A 26,897-nucleotide genomic window follows, 5' to 3' on the forward strand; every position below is an offset into this window, starting at 1 on the left:
TATATTAAATGACATTTTGGGATTGGTCATTTTACTTACAATTCCCCAGATATTCATCCAAGTTGTTGTGTATATCAATAGTTCATTCCTTTCCATTGCTGAGTAGTAATTTCATGGTATGGATGTTTCACTTTTGAAAGTAATATTTAAGTATTATGACAAAAGGTGTCATAAAACATTCACGTACAAGTTTTTGTGTGGATGCAAGTTCTCTTTTCTCTGGGATAAATGCCCAGAAATGCAATTGCTGTTTTGTATAATAAGCATAGGTTTATATTTTTAAGAAACTTCCAAACTGTTTTCCAAAAAAGTAAAGCCATTATGCCTTCTGATCAACAATGTATGAAGAAAGCATTTCTATGAATCATCACCAACATTTTATCTGATCACTACTTTTTTATTTTAGTTATTCAAATATATGTATATTCATATCTTATTAGGGTTTAAATTTACATTTCCTAATGACTAGTAATTGTGAATATCTTTTAATGTGCTTATTTTACACTTGCATATAGTACCCAGTGAAATGTCTGTTCATGTTTTTTTCTAATTGGATTTTTTGTTTTGTACTTTTGAGTTTTGAGACTTCTTTAAATATTCTATATATAAATACCTTGTCAGAGATGTGGTTTGCAAATATTTCCTCCCCCCATGTCTGTAGCTTGTCTTTTCATCATCTAACAGGGTTTTTAGCATATTAAAAGTTTTCAATTTTAATGAAGTCCAATTCGTCAAATTTTTCTTTTATGGGTCATGTGTTTGGTATTATGCCTAAGAACTCTTTAGCAAGCCATAAGTCCCAACAGTGTTCTCCTATGTTTTCTTCAAAAAGTTTTATAGCTTTACATTTTACATTTAAGTATATTATTTATTTGAGTCTATTTTTATACAAGTTGTGATGTTTGTAATGCTTATATCACTGTACTTTTTAAATAATGGGTGTCCAATTCCTCCAACACCATTTTTGTAAAAGATCATACATTCTCAATCTAATTGCTTTTAGTTGTATAGTAACTATTGCATTTCTTGAGTGATTATAAATAATATTATGGTATTATATTTTTAGCTTCAGTTTCCACATTTTTATTGCTAATATACAAATGTAATTGATTTTTTGTGTTGATTTTCTATCTTGTAACTTTGCTGAACTCACTTTTTAGTTGTAGAGTTTTTGTTTTTGTTTGATATTCTTAGGATCTACACTGAAGACCATGATACCATTTATAAATAGAGTTTTATTTCTTCATTTATGATATGTATGCTTTTTTCTTCTTTTCTTGCTTTATACAGTTGGATCAAAGTCTCATTATCATGTTAAATAAGAGTAGTAAGTGAAAATATAGTTGCTTTGTTTTTTACTAATGAGTATGCTATTAGCTGTACATTTTGTGTTAATATTCTTTATTATTGAGGAAATTCCTCTTTTTTATAGTTTTCTGAGTGTTTTTTTTTTCATGAATGGGTATTTAGTTTTGTCAAGTGTTTTTGCCTGCATCAGTTGATGAGACCCTGTGATTTTTCTCTTTTGCTTATTACTATGTTAAATTACATTGATTATTTCTTTCCAGAGGTATATCAATTTTACCAAACTTCTTAAGGACACCAACTTTTGGTCTTGATGAATTTTCCCATTGTAAGTTTGTTTTCAATTGAAGTAATTTCTACTCTCATCTTTATTGTTCCATTCTTTTTATTTTCTTTGAGTCTGAATGGTTTCTAGCTTTCTAACTTCTTGAGATGGATATGTAGATCATTGATTTTCAATCTTCTTATATATACATTCAATGTTATGTTTTCTTATATTTTATGCTATCCTTTCTTGTATATGCATTTAATTCCCTTCATGTATGGCTTGGGGTGCTTCACACAAATTTTGATATGTCATATTTTAATTATAACTCAGTTTAATGTTTTTTTTTCAAATATCCATGGTGATTTCATCTTTGACCTATGGATTATTTAGAAGTGTACTCCACCCTTCTCCTCCCTGAGTGGTCTTCTGGAGCAGGAAATAACCCCACTTTTCACCATCACATCCAAAATCTGAACTAAGGGAAACTTGAGGGCAAATTTGCCAGCTTGGTCTTGGTCTGGTTACCCCAGGACCCAAGCACACCATCCAGGTGCCTGGGAACTGGGGATTACACAACATAGTCCACTATCACTGACATCCAAACACTCTTCCAGGTGTCTGAGGTCCAATTAACCCAAATCATCAGCAACCCAACAGTAGGTACCTACCTCAATGAGCCAAAAGGCAGTGTACTGCTCTCTCTCTACATGTGGCAGCAGAGTTCCTAGCAGAGTAGAACAGGTAAACTACAATGCTATCTGTTTTGAGCTTAAGGAAGAGTTTTCAGATGAAAAGGAACCAGGACATGAACTCTAACAATATGAATAAACAGACTGCTTTTAGATCCCAAAAGGATCACACTAGCTCTCCAGCAATGAACTCTAACCAAAAGGAAATTTTTGAAATGGAATTCAAAATATGGATCACAAGTAAGCTCAATAGGATAGAAGAGAAAGTTAACAACTAACAGAAAGAAACAAAAACTAATAATAACTCAGGACATGAATGAAAAATCACTATAGAAATAGAAATTTTTTTTAAAATAAGAGAACTTGAAATGGAAGAATCATTTAGAGGATTTCAAAATACAATGGAAAAAAGATTAAACAACACGTTTAAAGAGTAGGCCAAGCAGAACAAAGAATTTCAGAGCTTTAAGACACGGCTTTTGAATTCACCTAGTCAGAAAAAAGAATCAAGACAAATGAATAAAGCTCTGAAATTCTCTGAGAAATATGGGATTATGTAAAATGGCCAAACATAAGAATCATAAATGTCCCTGAGGGTGAAGAAGAAAAGCATGAAAAACATGTCTGAGGGAATAATGGAAAAAAACTTTCCTTGTCTTGCTAGAAATTTAGACATCCAGATACAAGAAAGTCTTGAAACTACTGGAAGATTCACTGCAAATAGGACACCACTGAGGTAATATAGTCATAGATTGAGCCAAAGTCAAAGTGAAGGAGAAAATTCTAAAAGCTGCAAGACAAAAGCAACAACTAATTTACGAAGGAAACTAACAAAAAACTTCCATGTGAATGGAAACCAAAAGTAACCAGGAGTATCTGTTCTTATATCAGATAAAATAGACTTTAAATCAAAAACAGTAAAAAAAGAGAGAGATAAAGATGGTTATTATATAATGATAAAGGGATCAATTCAGCAAGAAGGTATAACAATCCTGAATATATATGCACCTAACACCAGAGCTCCCAGATTCATAAATCAAACACTAACAGCAGTACCCCCATAATATGCTGAAATTAAAAAAAATTAAAAAAAAATACTAACAGCAGACTTCTCAGCAAAATCTTTATAAGCCAGAAAGGATTGAGGTCCCATGATTAGTATTCTTAAACAGAATAACTGTCAGCCAAGAATGTCTTATCATGTAAAACTAAGTTTAATAAATAAAGGAGAAATAAAATGTTTCCCCAACAAGCAAACACTAAGGAAATTTGTCACCAGTAGAGCTGCCCTACAAGAAATGATTAAAAGTTTTCTAAACTCTAAAAAGAATGGTCAATATTTACCAGTATAAAAAAAACTCAAAAGTAAATAATAACAGCTTTTATAAAACAGTAACACAAGGGAGACTATAAAGTAACTAGGTAACAGTCAACATAATGACTGAAACAGTATCTCATTTATCAATATGAACAATGAATGTAGAAGATCTAAATGTCCCACTTAAAATATATAGATTGACAGAATGGATAAGAAAACATAATTCAAATATCTCCTGTCTCCACAAAACCCATTTATCTCATAAAGAGTCTCATAGACTCAAGGTAAAGGGGTAGAAAATAATATTCCATGTGGATGGAAACCAGTATCAAGTAGGAGTAGCTGTTCTTATATCTGATAAAGCAGACTTTAAATCAAAAACAGCAAAATAAAAAAAGACAAAGATGGTTATTATATAAAGATAAAAGGATCAATTCAATGAGAAGATATAACAATCCTGAATATATATGCACCTAAGACGGGAGCTCCCAGATTCATAAATTAAATGCCACTAGACTTAAGAAATGAAATAAACAGCAACATAACAATAATGGGGCAGTTCAACATTGCACTGACAGAACTAGATAGATCATCAAGGCAAAAAATCAACAAAGAAACACTGGATTTAAACAGAATGCTAGAACAAAGGGGCCTAACGACATTTATAGAACATGCTAGCCCAAAACTGCAGAATATACATTCTTCTCACTAGCACATAGGACATTTTCCAAGATAGAACATATATGAGACCACAAAACAAGTCTCAGTAAATTTTGAAAACTTGAAATAATACCATGTATCTTCTGAGACCACAGTGGAATAAAACTATCAATCAATTTGGGGGGGGGGCAGTATGGACATTTTAACAACATCAGTTCTTCCAATCCATGAGCATGAGATGTTTGTTCATTTGTTTGTGTCACCTATGATTTCTTTCATCAGTGTTTTTAGTTGTCCATGTACAGATCTTTCACCTCCTTTGTTAAGTATATGTCTAAGTATTAAGGAGACATTACAAATGATATCAGAAAAATTCAAACGGTCATCTGATACTGCTATGAACACATTTATGCACACAAACTAGAAGATCTAGAGGAAATTAGTGAATTTTTGAAGCATATAACCTCCCAAGCTTGAATCAAGAAGAACTAGAAATCCTGAAGAGGCTAATATAGAGTAGCAACATTGAATCAGTAATAAAAAAAATCTTCCAACAAAAAAAAAACCCAGAACCAGACATATTCACAGCCAAATTCTACCAAACCTACTAAGAATTGTTACCTATCTTAATGAAACTGTTCCATACATTGAAAAAAGAGAATCTTCCCTAATTCATTTAATGTATACAGTATCACCATGATACCAAAATCAGGAAAACACAAAACAAAAAAAAGGAAACTACAGACCAATATCCCTCATGAACATAGATGCAAAACTCCCCAATAAAATATTAATACTAACAAACAAAATTCAACAGCAAATTTTAAAAAATTCACTATGATAAAGTGAATTTTATCCCAGGGATGCAAGGATGACTCAACATGCAAATTAATAAATATGATTCACCCCATGAACTGAATAAAAAACAAAAATATTATGGATATGATCATTAGAGTAGATGCAGAAAAAACATTTGATAAAATCCCCAGCACTGCTTCATGATTTAAAACCCTTAGCAAACTAGGCATAGAAAGAACATACCTCAAAAGAATAAAACCTGTATATGACAAACCCACAGCCAACATCATACAGACTCAGGAAAAGTTGAAAGAATTCATTCTAATACTGGAACAAGGCAAGGGTTCCCACCTTCACCACTCCTATTCCACATAGTATGGAAAGTCCTACCCAGAGCAATCAGGCAAGATAAAGAAATAAGGGGCATCCACATTAGAAAAGAGGAGGTCAAACTATCCCTGTTTGCCAATGATATGATCTTATATCTATAAACCCCTAAAGATTCCTCCAAAGGACTCCTAGATTTGATAAATTCAGTAAAGTGCCAGGTTACAAAATTAATGTACACAAATTAGTAGCATTTCTATACACTAATAACAGCCAAGGTGAGGATCAAATCATGAACTCAAGTACCATTTACAATAGCTTCCAAAAAAAAAAAAAAAAAAAACCCTTAAGAATATGCCTAACCAAGGAGGTGAAAGATCTCTACAAGGCAAACTACAAAACACTAATGAAAGAAATTGCTGATAACATAAACAAATGGATTGGAAGAATCAATATTGTTAAAATGTTGATACTGCCCAATGTGATTTACAGATTCAATGCAATTCCCATGAAAATACAAGCATCATTGTTCATAGAATTAGAAAGAAAACAATACTAAATTTCATATGGAATCAAAAAAGAGCCTGAATATCCAAAGCAATCCTAAGCAAAAGAAAAAATCTAGGCCAGGTGTGGTGGCTCACACCTGTAATTCTAGCACCCTGGCAGGCCAAGTCAGGAGGATTGCTTAGGGCCAGAAGTTCAAGACCAGCCTGAGCAAGAGTTAGACCCAAATTTCTATAAAAAAAAAAAAAAGATAAAAACTAGCTGAAAATAGTAGTGCATGCCTGTAGTCCCAGCTACTTGGGAGACTGAGGCAGGAGGATGGCTTGAGCCCACAGGAGTTTGAGTTTGCAGTGAGCTATGATGAATCCACTGCATTCTATCCCAGGCAACACAGTGAGACCCTGTCTCAAAAAAAAAAAAAAAAAAAAAAAAAGACCAAATTTAGTGGCATCACATTGCCTGACTTCAAATTGTATTACAAGGCTATAATAACCAAAACAGCATGTTACTGGTATAAATTAGTACTGCCAGATGGAAAACAGTATGGAGATTTCTTGAAGAACTAAAAGTAGACCTACCATGCAATCCAGAAATTTCACTCCCAGGTAAAAAGGTAGACACATAGATCAATGGAACAAAATGGAGACCATAGAAATAAAATCATGCACCTACAACCAACTGATCTTCAACAAACCAAAAAAAAAAAAAAACAAAAAAAAACCAAAAACTATACTGGGTAAAGGATGCCCTATTCAATAAATGGTTCTGGGAAGATTGGAGAGCCATATGTAGAAGAATGAAACTGAATCCCTATCTTTCACCATATAATTCATTATACTATATAATACAATGTTTTCTTCAATTATTAGAGTCTAGTATAAATTAGTCTTTTTAAAATTTCCAGATAACATAAGGACTCCAGGATACTTACACTCCATTTATCCTTTCTTGCCTTTTGTGTTTTGTTTTCATGCATTTTAGTTGTATATATGTGTTTTAAACCTTGCAAGATATTATTTATTTTTATCCAGAAAATGTTAATCTAGATTAGCCCTAATATTTGTGTTGTTCTTGATACAGTACTGTGTTTTTCTCTTTAATCATTTTCCTGCTTCATAAAGGACTCACTTCAGTATTATTTTAGTTAGCCCCTGCTGAAAATTTTGGTTTTTTTTAAACTGAGAGTATATTTATTCATCTTTCACAGTGGAATAAGAGTTCTGCTAGGAATGGAGCTCTAAGTTCACAGATATTTTAACACTTTAAATGTACCATTCCATTGTTTTCTGCTTGTTTTTTTATGGTAAGTAATCACCTACAATTCTTATTGTCTTTTATAGCTCTAGCTGTGCTTTGAATTTTATCTTTGTATTTGCTTTTTATTAATTCATCCATAATGTGCGTAAGATTAGCAGCATTCCTTGAAACTGTGGCTTTATGTCTTTCAGCAGTGTTCTATTATAAACTTTTCTACCATTGTTTCTTCACATAATGCTTCTGCTCCCTTTTCACTCTCCTCCTCTTCCTTAGGAAACTATTTAGACCTATGCTAGGCCTTTGCACCATTTTGCATATATCACTTCTCTCTATTTACATCTTTTCTTTCTTTATGCTTCTGTTTGAATATTTTCTACTGACCTATCTTCCAGTTCACTAACCCTCTAATTAGCCATGCCTGACCTGCTGTTAAAATCATTACTGAGTTTTTGCATTTTCATTTTGGGAATGTCCATTTTGGTGCTTTAGTAGATTTAATTCCTCCAGTGAAATTCTCCATTTTGTTATTTATTATGTTTAACATATAATCAAGTTATTTAAAGTCTAACTCTGATGATTGAAAAATATGGATCAACTGTAGGTCTGTTTTCTATTGCCTTTTTCCCTCTTAATTCTGTCTCCTGGTGTGATGGTAATTTTTTTATTGAATTCTGGATATTGAAAAATTATAGAGGCTCTGGGTGATATTACCTTTGTATCTGGCAGGCAGATAGACTTGGGGCAGGTCATATTAATACAGTCTGGGATTGAACTGGATTGAAATTGTGTTTTAGTATTTGTGAGGACTGGTCTATTTCCATTTCACTTTTGTTCCTAGAGACCAGAACTTCAGATGTACCATCTGAAAAATCTGAGGTGTTCATCAAGGCCTCTCAAACTTAATAGGTTTTTGAGACAAAATTTTATCTCTTTTACTCTATGAAGCTGTCAAAGCCCTGTTCATCTTCTCAACCTCTTAGTCGTGCTTTCAGCTCAGCTTCTCAACCTCTCAGCTTTGTGCCAGTTACAAATTAGTAAAGGCCTTCAGAGAAAAAAAGTGATACAAATGTCAGACTTCTCTGTACTTTTATTTCTCCAGGCTTTTGTCTGCTCCAATGCTGCCTGCCTTGGCAGCTCTCCAATTTATTCAGATTTAATTTTCCCACAATTATATTTATTTTAACACTTTTATTTGCCTTCTTCAAATTCTCTGATGCAATGTTTTAATTTTTATGATGCTAAAAAACACATAACATGAGATATATTTTCTTAAAGTTTTTAAGTATACAGTACAGTATTGTTAACTATATGCACATTATTGTGCAGCAGATGTCTAGAACATTTTCATTTTGCCTAACGAAAGCCCTATACCTCTTGAACAGCATCTCTCTATTTTTCCTTCCCCCAACACCTGGCAAATACCATTCTATTTTTTGTTTCTGGATGTTTGATTACTTTAGATACCATATATAAGTAATATCATATAGTATTTATCCTGTGACTGGCTTATTTTATGCAGGATAATGTACTCATAAGTTCATCCATGTTATAGCATATGATAGGATTTTTGTATTTTTAAAGGATGAAAAATATTCCATTGTATGTACATACCACATTTCCTTTATCCACTCTTCCATTGATAGACATAGGAAAAATAAGTTATTTTCACCTCTTGGCTATTGTGAATAATGCTGACATAAACATGAGTACAAATACCTCTTGGAATGCTGACTTCAATTATTTCAATTCTTTTTTTTTTTTTTTTTTTTCCAGAAACAGTCTCACTCTGTTGCCTGGGCTAGAGTGCTGTGGTATCAGCCTAGCTCACAGCAATCTCAAATTATGGGTTCAAACAATCCTTCTGCCTCAGTCTCCCGAGTAGCTGGGACTACAGGCATGCATCACCATGCCCGGCTAATTTTTTCTATGTATTTTTAGTTGTCAGGCTAATTTCTTTCTATTTTTAGTGGAGACGGGGTCTTGCTCTTGCTCAGGCTGGTCTCGAGCTCCTGAGCTCAATCTGCCCGTCTCGGCCTCCCAGAGTGCTAAGATTACAGGCATGAGCCACCATGCCTGGCCTGATTTCAATTCTTTTGAATACCCAGAAGTAGGATTTATGGAACATATAATAGTTCTATTTTTAATTTTTTAAAATAATTTGAATGCTATTTTAATAGTGCCCATACTATTTTATATTCCCACCAGCAGCACTTAAGGGTTCCAGTTTCTCCACATCCTCATCAACACTAGTTATTTTCTGCTTTTCTGTTTTGTTTTGTTATGATGGTCACCCTAATAGGGATAGGGTGATTTGTCATTGTGGCTTTGATTTTCATATTCCTGATGATTAGTGATACTGAGCATCTTTCCACATACCTTTCCATGTATGTGTTGGCTATTTGTATAACTTCATTGGAGAAATGTCTATTCAAGTCTTTTGCCCATTAGTTAAATCAGATTTGACAGGTTCAGTTTTTGTGGGGAATTTTTTGCTATTGACTTCCTTATGTATTTTAAATGTTAACCTTTATCAGATACGTGGTTTGCACATATTTCTCTCATTCCATAGGTTGCCTTTTCACTCTGTTGATTATTTCTTTGTTGCACAGAAGCTTTTAAGTTTTGTTTTTCTTTAAACATTTTATTCGAAAATACTTGCAAACACAGAAAATTTGCAAGGATAGTACTAAGAACACCCACATACCCTTTTCCCCCTATTCCCTCTCATTTATGTTAGCCCTCTATCTGTGCACACTGTCCACCCGCCCCAACTATATGAAAGCTGCCTGCAGGAAGGGGCTTGATGCTTTTCCCCGGATTTCCTAGTTTTGTTTTGTTAACCCACCTGTGGTTCTTTTTCTGTGTATTTGTTTTTTATTTATTTTTTTATTTCAGCATATTTTGGGGTACAAATGTTTGTGTTGCATGTGTTGCCTTTCCCCCTCTTCCCCACCCGGAGTCAGAGTTTCAAGTATGTCCATCCCCCAGATGGTGCGAATTGCACTCATTATGTATTTATATATCCATCCTCTCCTCCCCTCTCCCAACTGACTGACACCCAATAAATGTTATTCCTATATGTCCACTTAGGTGTTGATTTGTTAATACCAATTTGATGGTGAGTACATGTGGTGCTTGTTTTTCAATTCTTGGGACACTTCACTTAGTAGAATGGGTTCCAGCTCTATCCAGGAACATACAAGAGGTGCTATATCACCATTGTTTCTTAAAGCTGAATAGTATTCCATGGTATACATATACCACATTTTATTAATCCATTCTTGGATTGATGGGCACTTGGGCTGTTTCCACAGCCTTGCAATTATGAATTGTGCTGCTATAAACATTCGAGTGTAGGTGTCTTTTTTGTAGAGTGTCATTGGATCTTTTGGGTACATGCCCAGCAATGGGATTGCTGGATCAAATGGTAGAACTACTTGTATTGCTTTAAAGTATCTCCATATTGCTTTCCACAGAGGTTGCACTAGTTTGCTGTATCACCAGCAGTGTATGAATGTTCCTATCTCTCCACATCCACGCCAACATTTATTGTTTTGGGACACTTTGATAAAGGCCATTCTCACTGGAGATAAGTGATATCTTATTGTGGTTTTGATTTGCATTTCCCTGATGATTAGAGATGTTGATTATTTTTTTATATGTTTGTTGGCCATTAGTCTATCTGTTGAAAAGTTTCTGTTCATGTCCTTTGCCCACTTTTTAATGGGGTTGCTTGATTTTTTTCCTGCTGATTTTCCTGAGTTCTAAATAGATTCTAATTATCAGTCTTTTATTGGATACATGAATGTGAATATTTTCTCCCATTCTGTGGGTTGTCTGTTTGCTCTCGTGACAGTTTCTTTGGCTCTGCAGAAGCCTTGTAATGTGATCAGGTCCCATTTATTTATTTTTGTTGCTGCTGTGATTGCCTTTGGTGTCTTCTTCATAAATTCTTTCCCTAAGCCAATGTCTATAAGAGTTTTTCCAATATTTTACTCTAGAATTCTAATAGTTTCACACCTTAGGTTTAAGTCTGTTACCCAGCATGAGTTGATTTTTGTGAAAAGTGAAAGGTATGGATCCTGTTTCAGTCTTCTACATATGGATATCCAGTTTTCTCAGCACCATTTATTGAATAAGGATTCTTTTTCCCAGTATATGTTTTTGTCTGCTTTGTCAAAGATTAGATGGCTAAATGAGGATTGTTTTATATCTGGGTTCTCTGTTCTGTTCCACTGTTCAATGTTCCTGTTCTTGTGCCAATCCCAAGCTGTTTTAGTCACTATCGCTTGTAGTATAGTTTAAAGTCTGCTAAATTGATACCTCTGGTTTAGTTTTTATTGCCTAGGATTGCTTTTGCTATACAGGTCTTCTCTGGTTCCATACAAAGTGTAAAATTATTTTTTCTATATCTGTGAAAAATGATTATGGTATTTTCATAGGGATTTCATTGACTCTGTAAGTCACTTTGGGTAGTATAGACATTTTAACAATGTTGATTCTGCCAACCCATGAGAATGGTTTTCCGCCTGCTTATGCCCTCTGCTATTTCCTTCCTCAGTGTTTCATAGTTCTCCTTGTAGAGGTCTTTTACCTCCTTAGTTAAATATATTCCTAGGTACTTTATTTTCTTTGTTGCTATTGTGAAGGGAATTGAGTCTTTGATTTGATTCTCAGTTTGACTCTTATTGGCATGTATGAATGCCTCTGATTTGTGTGTATTGGTTTTGTATCCTGAGACTTTACTGAATTCATTTATCAATTCAAGGAGTCTCCTGGTTGAATCCTTCGGGTTTTCTAGATATAATATCATATCATCAGCAAAGAGTGAGAGTTTGATCTCTTATGCCCCCATTTGGATGCCCTTAACTCCACTCTCTTGTCCAATTGCTATAGCAAGGACTTCCAGCACTATGTTCAATAGAAGTGGAGATAGTGGAAATCTTGCCTTGTTCCAGTTCTAAGTAGGAATGCTTTTGATTTTTCCCCATTCACTATGATGTTGGCTGTGGATTTGTCATATATGGCCTGTATTATTTTTAGGTAAGCTTGGTCTATGCCTATTTTGTTAAGCGTCCTTATGGTAAAAGGGTGTTGAATTTTGTCAAATGCTTTTCCTGCGTCTGTTGAGAGGATCATATGGTCTTTATTTTTGCTTCTGTTTATGTAGTGAATTTACATTTATAGATTTGTGTATGTTGAACCACCCCTGCCTCTCTCAGATGAAGCCCACTTAGTCGTGATGGATTATTTTCTTGATAAGCACCTGGATTTGGTTAGCTAGAATTTTGGCATCTATATTCATAAGGGATATTATCTGTTCTGTTATCTGTTCTGTATTGGTCTATAGTTATCATTTTTTATTGCATCCTTTCCTGGTTTTGGTATCAGGGTAATATTGGCTTCATAAAATGTTTTGGCGATGATTCCTTCCTTCTCAATGTTGTGAAATAATTTCTGTAGGATAGGTACCAGTTAGAAGCTTTTAAGTTTAAGTTTAACATAGTTCCACTTGTCTATTTTTGCTTTTGTTGCCTGTGCATTTGGTATCAGATCCAAGAAATAATTGCCAAGACCAATGCTATAGAGCTTTTCCCAAAATACTTTCTTTTTTTATTATTTCAGAATACCACTTTGATAAAAATGCTTTGGTTACATATATTGCCTTTGCACCACTCAAGTCAGAGCTACAAGCATGCACATCCCCTAGACAGTGCCCACTGCACCGCTTAGGTATATACACATCCCCTCCTCCACCCTCCTACCTGCCTAACACCCAATGAATGTTACTTCCATATGTGCATATAAGTTTTGATCAATTAGTACCAATTTAATGTTGCATACACGTGGTACTTGTTTTTCCATTCTTGTGATACTTCATTTAGAAGAATGGGCTCCATCTCCATCCAGGATAATACAAGAGGTAGTTCCCCATTTTTGTGGCTGAATACTACTCCATGGTATACATATACCACATTTTATTAATCTACTCATGTATCGATGAGCACTTGAGTTGAGCACTTCCACATCTTTGCAATTGTGAATTGTGCTGCTATAAACATTTGAATGTAGATGTCTTCATTATAGAATGTCTTTTTTTTCCTTTGAGTAAATACCTTGTAGTTGGATTGCTGGATCAAAGGGTCTTCTTTCAGGTTTTAAGTTTAAGTCTTTAATCCTATTTGACTTTATATTTGTGTATACTGTAAAATAAGGGTCAAATATTATTGTTTTACATGTGAATGTTCAGTTTTCCCAACAGGATTTGTTGAAGAGATTGTTCTTTCCCCATTTTGTAGTGTTGGCATCCTGGTTGAAGATAATTTAACTGTTTATGCATGGCTTTATTTTAGGGCTCCCGTTCTGTTCCATTGTTTTATATATCTGTCTTTATGCTTGTTTTTTATTTATTTTTTTTATTTTTGAGACAGAGCCTTGCTTTGTTTTCCAGGCTAGAGTGAGTGCCGTGGCATAAGCCTAGCTCACAGCAACCTCAAACTCCTGGGCTCAAGCAATCCTGCTGCCTCAGGCTCCTGAGTAGCTGGGACTATAGGCATGCACCACCACGCCTGGCTAATTTTTTGTATATATATATATATTTTAGTTGGTCAATTAATTTCTTTCTATTTATAGTAGAGATGGGGTCTCGCTCTTGCTCAGGCTGGTTTTCAACTCCTGACCTAGAGCAATCCATCCGCCTCGGCCTCCCAGAGTGCTAGGATTACAGGTGTGAGCCACTGCACCTGACCTTTATGCTTGTTTTGATTATTTGTAGGTTTATAATGTATTTTGAAATCAGGAGATGTGAGGCTTCTGGCCTTGCTCTTCATTCTCAAGATTTTTGGGCCACTCAGAGATTTTTGTGGTTCTACATGAATTTTAAGATTGCTTATTCTATTTTCTGCAAAGAAAATTCCATTCAGATTCTGATGGGGATTCCATTAAAAGTGTAGATTATTTCAGTAGTATGAACATGTTAACAATATTAAGTATTCTAATTTATGAACATAGGATGACTTTCCACTTATTTCTGTCTTTTAAAATTTCTTTGATCAATTTTATTTTACTTTTCAATATATAAGTCTTTGACTTCCTTGGTTAACTTTATTCCTAAGTATTTTATTTGTTTTCCAATGCTATTATAAGTGGGATTGCTTTCTTAAATTGCTTTTCAGATTGTTTGTTGTAATTGAAAAGAGACATAACTTATTTGTGTATGTTGATTTATCTTGCAACTTTGCTTAATTCATTTATTAGATTTGGTTTCAAGCAATCTTTAAAGTTTTCTACATGTAAGACCATATCATCTGCAAACAGACAATTTCACTTCTTCCTTTTCAATTTGAATGAATTTTATTTCATTTTCTAGCTTAATTGCTATAGTTAGGACTTCCAGTACTATGTTGAATAGAAGTCATGAAAGAGGGTTTTTGTTTTGCTTTGTTTTGTTTTGTTTTGTTTTAAGACAGGATCTTGCTCTGTGGTCCAGGTTAGACTGCAGTGGCCTCATCATGGCTCACTGCAACCTCAAACTCCTGGGTTTGAGTCAAACTCCTGCATCAGCCTCCCAAGTAACTGGGACTACAGGTATGGGCCACTATGTCTGGCTAATTTTTCAAATTTTTTTGTAGAGACGGAGTCTTGCTCTTGCTCAGGCTGATCTCAAACTCCTGGCCTCAGGTGATCCTCCTTCCTCAGCCTCCCAAAGTGTAAGGATTACTGCACTCAGCCAAAAGTGAGTATTTTTGCAGTATTTCTGATATTGGGGGAAAAGATTTCAGTTTTTCAGCATTAAGTATGATGTTAGCTGTGGGCTGTTCATATATGGCCATTATTATATTGAGATAGTTTATTTCTATTCCTAATTTGTTACATGTTTTTGTCATGAAAGAATGTTGAATTTTATCAAATGCTTTTACTGAATCTATTTAGTTGATTTTGTGCTTTTATCCTTTGTTCTGTTAATGCAGTATGTTGCATTGAATGATTTTCAATCATCCTTGCATCTCAGGGATATATTCCACTTGGTCAGGGGGTATTAACCTTTTTATGTGATGTTGAATTTGGTTTGCTAGTATTTTGTTGCAAATTTTTGTATATATATTCATCACAGATACTGACTTGTACTTTTCTTTTTTTAGCAAAATAAGTGTGGCAGAGTACCCTCCTCTTCTATTTTTTTTAAAGAATTTGAGAAGGATTGGCATTAATTGTTTTATAAAAATTGGTAGAATTCTCCTGTGAAACCATCTAGTCATGAGTGTTTCTGTGCTGAGATAGTTTTGATTGCTGATTCAATCTCCTTATTCATTATTTGTCTATTCAGATTCTCAATTTCTTCATAATTCAGTCTTGGTAGGTTGCATGTTTCTAAGAATTTCTCCATTTCTTCTAGGTTATCCAATTTGTTGGCATATCATTGTCATGGTATTAATTTACAGTCTTTTTAAAATCTATGGCATCAGAAGTAATGTCTCCAATTCACTTCTGATTGCATTTTTTGAGACGTCACACTCCTTTCTTAGTCTAGGAAAGGTTTTGTCAATTTTCCTTATCTTTCCAAATCTAACTCTAGGTTTTGTTGATTTTTCTATTGTTTTTCTATTGCATGCCTTGTTTATTTCTTCTCTAACCTTTATTTCTTTCCTTCTGGTAACTTTGGAATTAGCTTGTGGTTCCTTGAGATGTAAAGTTATGTATTTGAGATTTTTCTTCTATTTTATTTTCTAAAAAATTGTGCTGCCGGCCGGGCGTGGTGGCTCACGCTTGTAATCCTAGCACTCTGGGAGGCCGAGGCGGGCGGATTGCTCAAGGTCAGGAGTTCAAAACCAGCCTGAGCGAGACCCTGTCTCTACTATAAAAATAGAAAGAAATTAATCGGCCAACTAATATATATATATAAAATTAGCTGGGCATGGTGGCGCGTGCCTGTAGTCCCAGCTACTCGGGAGGCTGAGGCAGAAGGATCGCTTGAGCCCAGGAGTTTGAGGTTGCTGTGAGCTAGGCTGACGCCATGGCACTCACTATAGCCTGGGCAACAAGCGAGACTCTGTCTCAAAAAAAAAAAAAAAATTGTGCTGCCATTATTTTGATTTCAGCATATTACAGGGGGTACAAATGTTTAGGTTGAGTATATTTCCTTTGCCCCATCCAAGCTTCAGAGCTTCAAGCATGTCCATCCCCCAGAAAGTGTGCACTGCACCCATTAGGTGTATATATACCCATCCCCTCCTCCCACATTCCATCTTCCTGACACCCGATGAATGTTATTAGTATATACACACTTAAGTGCTGATCTGTTAATACCAATTTGCTGGTGTGTACATGTGGTGCTTGTTTTTCCATTCTTGTGACACTTCACTTAGTAGAATGGGTTCCAGCTCTATCCATGATAACACAAGAGGTGCTAGATCCCCACTGTTTTTTGTGGCTGAGTAAAACTCCATAGCACATATATGCCACATTTTTTAATCCACTCATGTATTGATGACACTTGAATTGTTTCCACATCTTTGCAACTGTAAATTGTGCTGCCATTAATATTCAAGTGCAGATGTCTTTATTATCGAATGTCTTTTTTTCCTTTGGATAAATGCGTAGTAGGATTGATGGATGAAATGGTATTTCTGTTTCAGCTCTTTGAGGTATCTCCAAATTAGTTTCCACAGGGATTGCACTAGTTTGCAGTCCCACCAGCAGTGTATGAGTGTTCCTATCTCTGCACATCCATGCCCACATTTATTGTTTTGGGACTTTGTGATAAAGCCATTCTCACTGGAATTAAGTGATATCTCATTGTTGTTTTGATTTGCATTTTCCTGATGATTAAAGATGTTGAGCATTTTTTCACATGTTTGTTGGCCAAATGGTGCTAGAAAAATTGGATACACATATGTAGAAGACTGAACAGCATCCGCACCTCTCACCTCTCACAAAAACCAACTCACGATGGATAACAGACTTAAACCTAAGGCATGAAACCATAAGAATTCTAGAAGAAAATGTTGTAAAAACTCTTATACACATCAGCCTAAGGAAAGAATTTATGAAGAACACCCAAAGGCACCCACATCAACAACAAAGCTGTGGAAACAACCCAGGTGCCCATCAATACATGAGTGGATTAATAAAATGTGATATGTATACCATGGAGTACTATTCAGCTCTAAGAAACAATGGTGATCTAGCACCTCTTGTATTTTCCTGGATAGAGCTGGAACCCATTCTACTAAGTGAAGTATCACAAGAATGGAAAAACAAGCACCACATGTACTTGCCGTCAAATTGGTACTAATTGATCAACACTTATGTGCCTATATGGCAGTAACATTTATCAGGTGTCAGGCAGGTTGGAGAAGGGGATGCATATATTCTGGCGCACTGTCTGGGGGATGGGCACTCTTGTAGCTCTGCCTCAGGCGGTGCAAAGGCAATATGTGTAACCATAACGTTTGCACGCCTGTAATATTCTGAAATTTAAAAAAGGAAGAAAAAAAGCCATATGGCCAAATGATTTTCTAACTTTTTAAGAGGAAGAAAATTACTTAAAAAAATAGGATCTCACAAAGAATAAACACACACACACATACACACACACATCAGGTGGCCTCTGAAGTACTCCATAAAACTATATAATCCTAAAAGTACTTTTCAAATCCACTCATCCAGGCCAGCATTTCCATTTTATTTATAAATTAAATAGGACTCAGAAGGGAAAGAACTTGACCTGCCAGGATTCCTCAAAGATTTGATGGCAGAGTTAGGCCTAGGTCCCAATCATTTTTCACCTCTTTATTCTCCTTTCTCTGCCTCTATCCCTAATCTCTGAGTCAGTCTCCACTCCTTTCCAAGGATCCTCAGAACTAGAATTTAAATGCCGTCATTTCCACTGCATTCGATTATATAATGGCAAAAATGGCAAAATGAAGCATATTAAAGGCCCATTGATGCTGAGGACCAATCAAATGAAATCAACATGCTCCGAGAAAAATGGTAGAGAGAAATGGGGCCTCATCAGGCCTTTTGAAGTATTCTGGGAAATTATGTAAACGGCCCAGGCACTTGCTACTCTCTGCAGCATTCTAGCCAAAGAGGCCTTCATTCAAGAATTATTTTTATAATGACCCTTATACTTTCTGTTGCCTGGATCACAGAGAATGGTTCAACAATTTAAAAAGCACGGCTGCTGGGCAGTGGAGGCTAAATAATCCATGACTATTTCAATAATATTGTCAGCTGACAAGGGTCTTGAGCTGGACTTCTGGTAGTAGGCCCTTTGTGGAATCTTGGGAATATGCTCCAAAGAGGTTTTATTTGCTTCTCTGTGTGCCTCCTCCTCAATTCTTCATCCTGTTGCTAAGTTACATCTCCTTCCTCATTCTTTCCTCCTTTTTCTTGCTCTCCCCCACAACTTCCAAATTATAGAACTATATATCAGCCTATACCCTATATAGAAAGTAGGCTTCTTGAATTTCAAGATCACAGAGTGTCAGAGAGTCCTTACCAATTATCCAGATTATTTTGCACATGGGGAAACTGACTCTGCATAGTAGTCAAGCATTTTTCCTAAAGGCAAACAATGAAATGGGGGTGAACCTGTAACTTCAATACAAGTCTCCTAGCTCTCAACTTATTGCCTTTTCTATATTCCACTAAATCACATGGGAAAGGAAATGGAAGGATAGAGAGTTTATAAACACAGAGTGGGTGCTGACTATAATCAAGTCCTATACCCACAAGAATTTTCTTTTCCTTTCAATACTTTCATCCCAAACTGTTCTGGATCCTTCACATTTTCTGATCATCTCACATGGTGTAGTGGAAAGAGTTCTGCAACTAACTCTTTGTGTGACCCTGGGCCATTTCACTTCTCTCTATGGGACTCAATTTCCCTATTGTAAAATGAGGAGGTCTGGATAGATTATCTCTTTAGTTCTCCATTTCCAAGTAGTGCCGAGGTTTAATATGTGTAAAGCACAATCTATAAAGTCAGGTAAACTTAATTTAGTTTCTGGTTTCACTAGAGTTGGATGATATTGAGAGCTCTGAGCTTCCCCCTTTTTATATAGGTCTTTTGTAAGGACTAAGCGAGGTAATATATGGGTAATAAAATGAAGAAAATTGAATTTTCCAGAATTCCTCTCACAGAGGGCATTGTAGCAACTAGCACAGATTTCTATTTCCCTATTCAGGAGACATTTCTCTTTTTTATTACAAACAGAGTGCTGAGTTTGTTTGGGGCTGCAATGTGTCCACTTAAAATAACCCTACATTTCTCAGCCTCCCTTTCAGATGGGGATTGCTGTCTTGTCCAATGAGATATAAGCAGAAAATGTTGGGTGTAGCATCCCTGAAGTTTCCTTAAAATATGATACCACACTTTTGACATTTTTTCTTCCTTTTTTTCCTTCTTAGAACACAAACATCATAGCTTGAGCTCTGGCCACTATCCTGAGGACAAATGAGCAAGGGATGCACTTTAAGGAGGCAGACTGAAAAGTTTGAAGGTGCCTGAGTCTTGATAATATTTTGAAGTTAACATACCAGCCCTAGCCTGACTTCTTTTGGACTTTAATATGAGAAAAAACACCTCCTTATCTTATATAAACCAATGCTACTTTGGTTTTTAGTGACATGCTAATACTTGATTCTAACTAATACCATGTTTTTGAGAGAATACTTTTATAAGCTTGATGGAGTAGGGTCTGAACCCCCTAAAGGTGTGCTGAAGTGAAAACAAGTGATCCAACCATCTGAGAATGATGGGCCCTATTAACCTCAGAGTATTTCTCCTGAGCATTGAGATAAAGAGTGTTCAAGTTTAAGGGTAGAGCAGAATTAGTTTGCATACTACCTAAGAAGGGATCATATAAACACTGAGCCCTGTCTTGTGAAAAGAAAAAAGTGAGGGAGATGACGGAGAAAACTTTTAGCTAAGCGGAGAGAAAGATGAATATGATAGATAAAACATGTCTGATGACGATTTTGAAGTCCTTTGTTGAGCTACGTGTGATATAAATTCATTTCTTCATCTCCCCTACAAAATATTCAGTAAAATTTTACATTCCTCAATAATGTTTTTCTTCCAAGAAAAATTCTGTTGGTGAGGAAGAGCTTAAAGAGGAGGATGAAGGGTATACTTGCAAATAACCAGAAAGCTTCAACCCAACTAATGCAAATAGTAAGTACTATACTATTTTTCATAACAAGAAGTTCTAGGTAATGCAACTCAAACATTAGTAATTCAGTGACTTTATAAATACAAGATTTTAAGTTATTTCCACCTTTCCACTCTCCCATTCTCAGTATGTCCACTCTTCTCTAGGTTAGTTCTCTTCAGTAATCAATATGACGTCACAGTTTCTGGCATCACATTCAGACCAAACAATATCTAGCAGAGTGGCTCCTAACCAGAGGTTGTTCTGCCCCCCAGAGGACATTTAACAATGCATGGAGGCATTTTTCGTTGTTACAATATAGAGGGTTTGTTACTAGCATCCAGTGGAGAAGACCATGGCTATTGTTAAACATTTTATAATACACAAGACAGCTCTCCCGAACAAAGAATTATCTAGTCCCAATTGTCAGTGTGTAAATCAGCTATTGGAAACCCCTTTTTAGCAGAACAAAAGGAGCTTCCCTTATGCTCCTGAGCAGACTTCTCATGTCTCATTGGTCAAAACTGAGTTGCAGGGCCATCCTTAATACACTTACTGGCAAGGGTAATGGAGCACCATTTTTGACTTAGATAAATCAGGACCTACCACTGAGCCTAGTAGGGCTCTGACAGTAAGGAAGAGGAAATTGCAGGTAGAGAGGCAACCACCAATTTGGGCTACAAGAGGGTAGCTGACATCTTGGTAACAAATAGTCCCAAGCACAGAGCTTGGCACATAAATACTCACTGTTAATTTATTTAAAAATTGTACTTAGAAAAAGAATGCAAGAAAATGATATTGTTAAACCAAGGGAATAGTACTTTCACAAGGAATTCCATACCTGGGTTCCAATTCTGTCTCTGTATCTCCTTAGATGTATAACCTCAACAAGTTACATAGTTTCTCTGAGCCTTGGTAGTAAGTTCTGTAGGACCCAATCAAGAGGAGGAGTAGGAGAAATGAGATGGGGCTGACAGGGGGGTTTCTCCTGAAAACTTTGGAGCCCCATTCCAAAGTTACTGCACAAAACAAAACCACAATTATACCCCTACTCTAGAGAAAGAACTGTTAAGCAAGGGTAGCAACTTGGATCCTAGCAAGACTCAGAGCACAAAGGAACAGCCACTAGGGGAAGCCTCTTCATAGATCTGTCAAAACTCAGTACTATTCCCTCTCTGTAGAAGGATTGTGGTAGCTGACTGATGATTGATTGAGCTATGACTTTGTGTTTTGTTGTCACTGTAGAATTTCCCTCACCACTTTATTCCTAATTGCACTCCCCATACACTTATCCCATGTATAATTTAGGATGCATGTTTGATGATGCTGACACAAAGGCCCCAAAATTACAGTGGCTTAAATGAGATACACACTTATTTTTTCTCACATTGTAGTCTGGTCATATATATCCCAGGACATCTTAGGCATAGAGAATTGACAGTGACAAGAACCCAGGATTCTTCTACCTTGTTTTCTGTCATTTTTCAAAACATAACTTCCATCTTATGATCCTAGATGACGTTTCCTGCTCTTAACAGCATGTCTTCATTCTGATCAGTGGAAATCATAAAGAGGAGGAAGATCATAAAGGGGAAAGCAGCTAGCATTCTTTACATATAGTGCATCCTGACTTGAACCAAATCCTTCTCTCACCACAGAGAGCAAAAAGCACATTTACCTTCTTCCAGGAAAGGCAAGCAAAAGCCCCTCCCAGTCACTGAATTTGGCCCAAAGTTCAGGATCTCTGGGTGATATGTAGTCCTTTCCATCAGATCTGAATGTATTAATAGCTTCATATAGTCTGGCGACCTGTGAACTATGAGATAAACTGTCTGACCCTTTCCCCCAACACCCAATATATATTGGCAGAATAGGAATGGGCAAGTGTAATAATACTTTCATTTGGAAATGGGAATAATGAGAAACACACTGCAGTCACTGCTCCATGGCAATTATCAAGTCTCAGTGGGCAGGGACTGTAAAAATTCCCTGCCCAAGGAGTCAAAGTAAGTTTGCTGCTTAGCTCTGGAGTTTCCTGGCTCTGTTTCCTGGGAATAACACCTTTGTCTGTTGTTTTCTGCAGCCTCTGGCTTTGCCTTCAGGTTCCTCAAGTTCATTATTATTTGTGGCCAGTTCTGAAGTGGGCATTAGAGAATATTCCTTTTTGTGGATTATTCAGTTTTTGTTGTCTTACTCCTGTTTCAGGTCTGGGGATCATAGTTGATTTGGGGATTAAAAATAATATGTTTTTGCAGGCCAGTACAGCAACATCTTTGGCAATGCAATTTACTCAAAAACCTATATCTCCATTCCTTCCCTGCTCTTTGTCCTATTATGTTCACACAAATTGCATATATATATATTGAATGCCCATCAATGCAAATTTATAGTTTTATACAGTTGTTTTTTAAATGATCTAGAGAAAATAAGAAGTTTTTAAACGTACATTTTATATTTAACTATGTAGTTATTTTTACCAATTACCATTCCTCTTTATTTCTCATGTGAATTTGAGTTACTATCTTGTTTTCTTTCATTTCAGCCTGAAGAACTCACTTTAGTATTTCTTGTAGGGAAGGTTTGCTAGCACTGGATTCTCTCAATTTTAGCTCATCTGAGAATGTCTTAATTTCTTATTGATGTTTAAAGTATATCTGTGCTGGATGATGGAGTAGGAGATATCAGCATTCATCCCCCTACAAAAAAACCCCAACAATTAGCTATCTACCAACAGAAATTGCCTTGGGAGGACTGAAAGGTCCAAGTAAGGGCCTGCAGCAACACAGTGAAACAAAAAATGCAGAATAACCACACAGAAAGTACTGCTGAGGAGCTTGACATGCCTGAGATGTCTAGCAATGGCTAGAAACAAAGGAAAATGATGGGAACTATTAGGTTCAGCCACATGGCATGTGCCCCATGGTCCCCTATGGCCTGCTTTGCAGAGATACCAATACCTGTTGCCACTGATATAATCAACATCCATCTCCACTGTGAACCCTCAGAGAGGGTGATGCTGCCACATCTCCCATCAGAAAGACCCACTGTTGTGCTGCCCTAGGACTGGGACCCTGATCTCCCCCCAACCCTGCATGCACTTGGACCCTAGAACCACAGCTGATCCATGCATGTCCACACTCCAGACCCTGGCCCCATGGCCACGCCACATGCACCTGCATCTCAAACACCAGAGCCACCACTGATCTGGGCTAGCCTTAACCTGGACCCCAGAGCTGTATCTGTTCTTTGCACACCTGTGCTCTTAGTCCTAGCTCTATGGCTTGTTTGCAAGCACCTGTACCATGGACTTCTGAGCTAATGCTGCAGCTGGTGTGCCTGCACCCCAGTCCTTAGAACATTGGTGGTCCTGCACACAACACCAGTCTGGACCCCAGCTCTGTTGCCATTCTCTGAAAGCCCATACTTCACACACCATTACCAATGTGGCAGCAGGGGTGCATGCACCCTGGGCACCAATACCCTGCATTCTGGAACATGTCCCTCTATATGTGCCCACACTCCAGACTCCAGTACCATGGCCACTCAATGTGCACTGCACATCAGACACTGGTATTGTCACCATTGCAAGTGCACCAGAGAGCCAGACATAGCACCAAGGGGGATCCCCTTCACCACAATTTCCCATACTAGAAAAAAAAGAGATAAGGAGGACCCCAACAGCCATTGCCACTATGGACACCAACAACCTTAACCCTGAGAATGCAAAAGCTGACCTCAGTTGGCAGAGCTATACAAAGACTACGCCACTGCACCCTCACCAGAGATGGAACTGCCACATCCAAACTATCCAGTGCCCTTGCACCTACCCATAAGTGAAGTTCTTTCCCCACCAAAAAAATGGTACATAAAGTCTGTAAGAGGTGACAACTCCATCAAATGTGCAGACATCAATGCAAGGCAGCAAGAAACACGAAAAACCAAGGAAATATGGCACTATCAAGGGAACAGATATTTTCACCAGTAACTGACCTCCCCCAAAATGGAAATGTATAAATTGCAAGACAAAGAATTCAGAATAACTGCTTTAAAGAAGCTCAGTGACCCACAAAACAAAACTGACTTACAACTTACCAAAATCAGAAAGACAATGCATGACCAAAATGAGAAGTTCAAGAGAGTGACAGAAATAATAAAAAGAACCAAACAGAAATCATGAAGCTGTAGAATACAATAAATGACACTAACAATTCAATAAAGAACATCAATAGCAGAAGTGACCAAGTAGAAAAAAGAAACTGGAAACTTAAAGACAGAGAATTTGAAAATCTCAAGTCAGAGGAGAAAAAAGAAAAATGAATGAAAAGGAGTAAAGAAAGCCTACAGTATTTATGGGTCACCATCAAGACACCACCAATATTCATATTATAGGGGTTACAAAAAGGAGAAGAGAGAAAGAAAAGGACAGAAAGTTTATTTAAAGGAATAATAGCTGAAACTTCTCAAATGTGGGAAAATATATGAACATCCAGGTACATGAGGCTCAAAGCCTCCAATCAGGTTCAACCCAAATAATGCTTCACCAAGACATATCATAATCAAACTTTCAAAAATTAAAGAAGTAGAAAGTTGTGAAACAGTAAGAGAATTGTGAAAACAGTAAGAGAAAATAGTTTCCTAACATATAAGGGAATGGGAACCACCATGGGCTACCAGTGGACTTCCTCAGCATACATTTTGCATGCCAAGGGAGAGAATGGGATGATGTTTTCAAAGTACTAAGAGGAAAAAAAAAAAAAAAAAAAACCTGCCAGCAATAGATGCTTTACATGGCAAAACTGTACTTTAGAAATTAAGGAGAAATTAAAGACTTTCTCAAACAAAAGCTGAGAAAGATCATCATAACTAGAGCTGCCTTACAAGAAATGCTAGAGAGAGTTCTTCAAGCTGAAATGAAAGGTCGCTAACTTGTAACATTAAACCATATGAAAGTATCAAATTCATTGTTAAAAGTAAGTATATAGTCAAATTCAGAATATTCTAGTACCGTAATGGTGGTATGTAAGCCACTTATATCTTTAGCATAAAGGTTAAAAACAAAACTATTTAAAATAATTATAGTTATAATAATTTTTTAATGGGTACACAATATAAAAAGATATAAATGTGAAATCCAAAACATAAAATGAAAGGGATAAACATGTAGAGCTTTTGCATGTGATTAAAGTGATGTTGTTATTAATTTAAAATAGACAGTTAAAACTATAAAATGTCATATGTAAGCCTCATGGTAACTATGAAGCAAAAACTTATAATAGATACACAAAAAATAAAGAGAACAAAAAATCAAAGCAGACCATTACAGAAAGTAATCAAATCACAAAGGAAGACAGCAAGAAAGGAAGAAAGGAATAAAGAATATTTTTAAAAAGAGCCAGAAAGCAATGAATAAAATGAGAAAAGTAAATTCTTATCTATGAATAATTACCTTGAATGTAAATGGATTAAATTTTCCAATCAAATATATACAATGGCTGAATGAATGATTAAAAAACAGGACCCAACTATATGCTGCCCACAAGAAACTCACTTTCGACTTATGGATGAACATAGGCTCAAAGTGAAGGAATGGAAAATGATATTTCATGCAAATGGTAACCAAAAGAGAACAGAGGGGGCTATACCTACATGAGACAAAATAGACTTTAAGTCAAAAATTATCACAAGAGATAAATAAGGGCATTATATAATGATGAAGGGGTCAATATATCAAGACAGTATAACAATTATAAATATACATGTACCCAACATCAGAGTACCTAAATATATAAAGAAAATATTAATAAATCTAAAGGTAAATATAGCAATACAATAATATTAGGGAACTTCAATACCCCTCTTTTAACAATGGATAAATACCCAGGCAGAAAATCAATAAGGAAACATTGGAATTTATACTTTAGATCTATACTTTTAATCAAATGGACCTAACAGACATATACAGAACATTGCATGCAATAGCAGCAGAATACGCATTCTTCTGAAGCACACATGGAACATTCTCCATGATAGATCATATATTAGGCCACACAACAAGTCTTAAAAATTTTAAGAAGATTAAAATTATATCAAGTATCTTGTCCAAACACAATGCTATGAAACTAGAAATCAAAGTAGAAGGAAAATTGGAAAATTTACAGATATGTAGAAACTTAACATTGCACTCTTGAACAGCCAATGAGTCAAAGAATAAATCAAAAGGGAAATCAAAAACACCCTAAAATAAACAATAGAAACACAATATTCCAAAATTATGGGATGCTGCAAAAGCAATTCTAAGAGGAAAGTTTATAGCTATGAATGCCTACATTAAGAAAAATGAAATATCTGAAGTAAACAACTTAACTTTATAACTGAAGGAACTAGAAAAAAAGAATAAACCAAGTCCAAAGATAATAAAAGGAAAGAAATCATAAAGATTAGAACAGAAATAAATAAAATAGAGACAAGAAAGACAATAGAAAGATCAACAAAACTAAGAGTTGGTTTTATGAAAAGATAAACAAAACTGAAAACTTTTGGGCTACACAAACCAAAAAAAAAAAAAAAAAGGAGAGAGGACTTCAATAAACAAAATTGTAAATGAAAGAGGA

This window comes from Microcebus murinus, chromosome X (assembly GCF_040939455.1).
Source record: "Microcebus murinus isolate Inina chromosome X, M.murinus_Inina_mat1.0, whole genome shotgun sequence".
NCBI lineage: Eukaryota > Metazoa > Chordata > Mammalia > Primates > Cheirogaleidae > Microcebus > Microcebus murinus.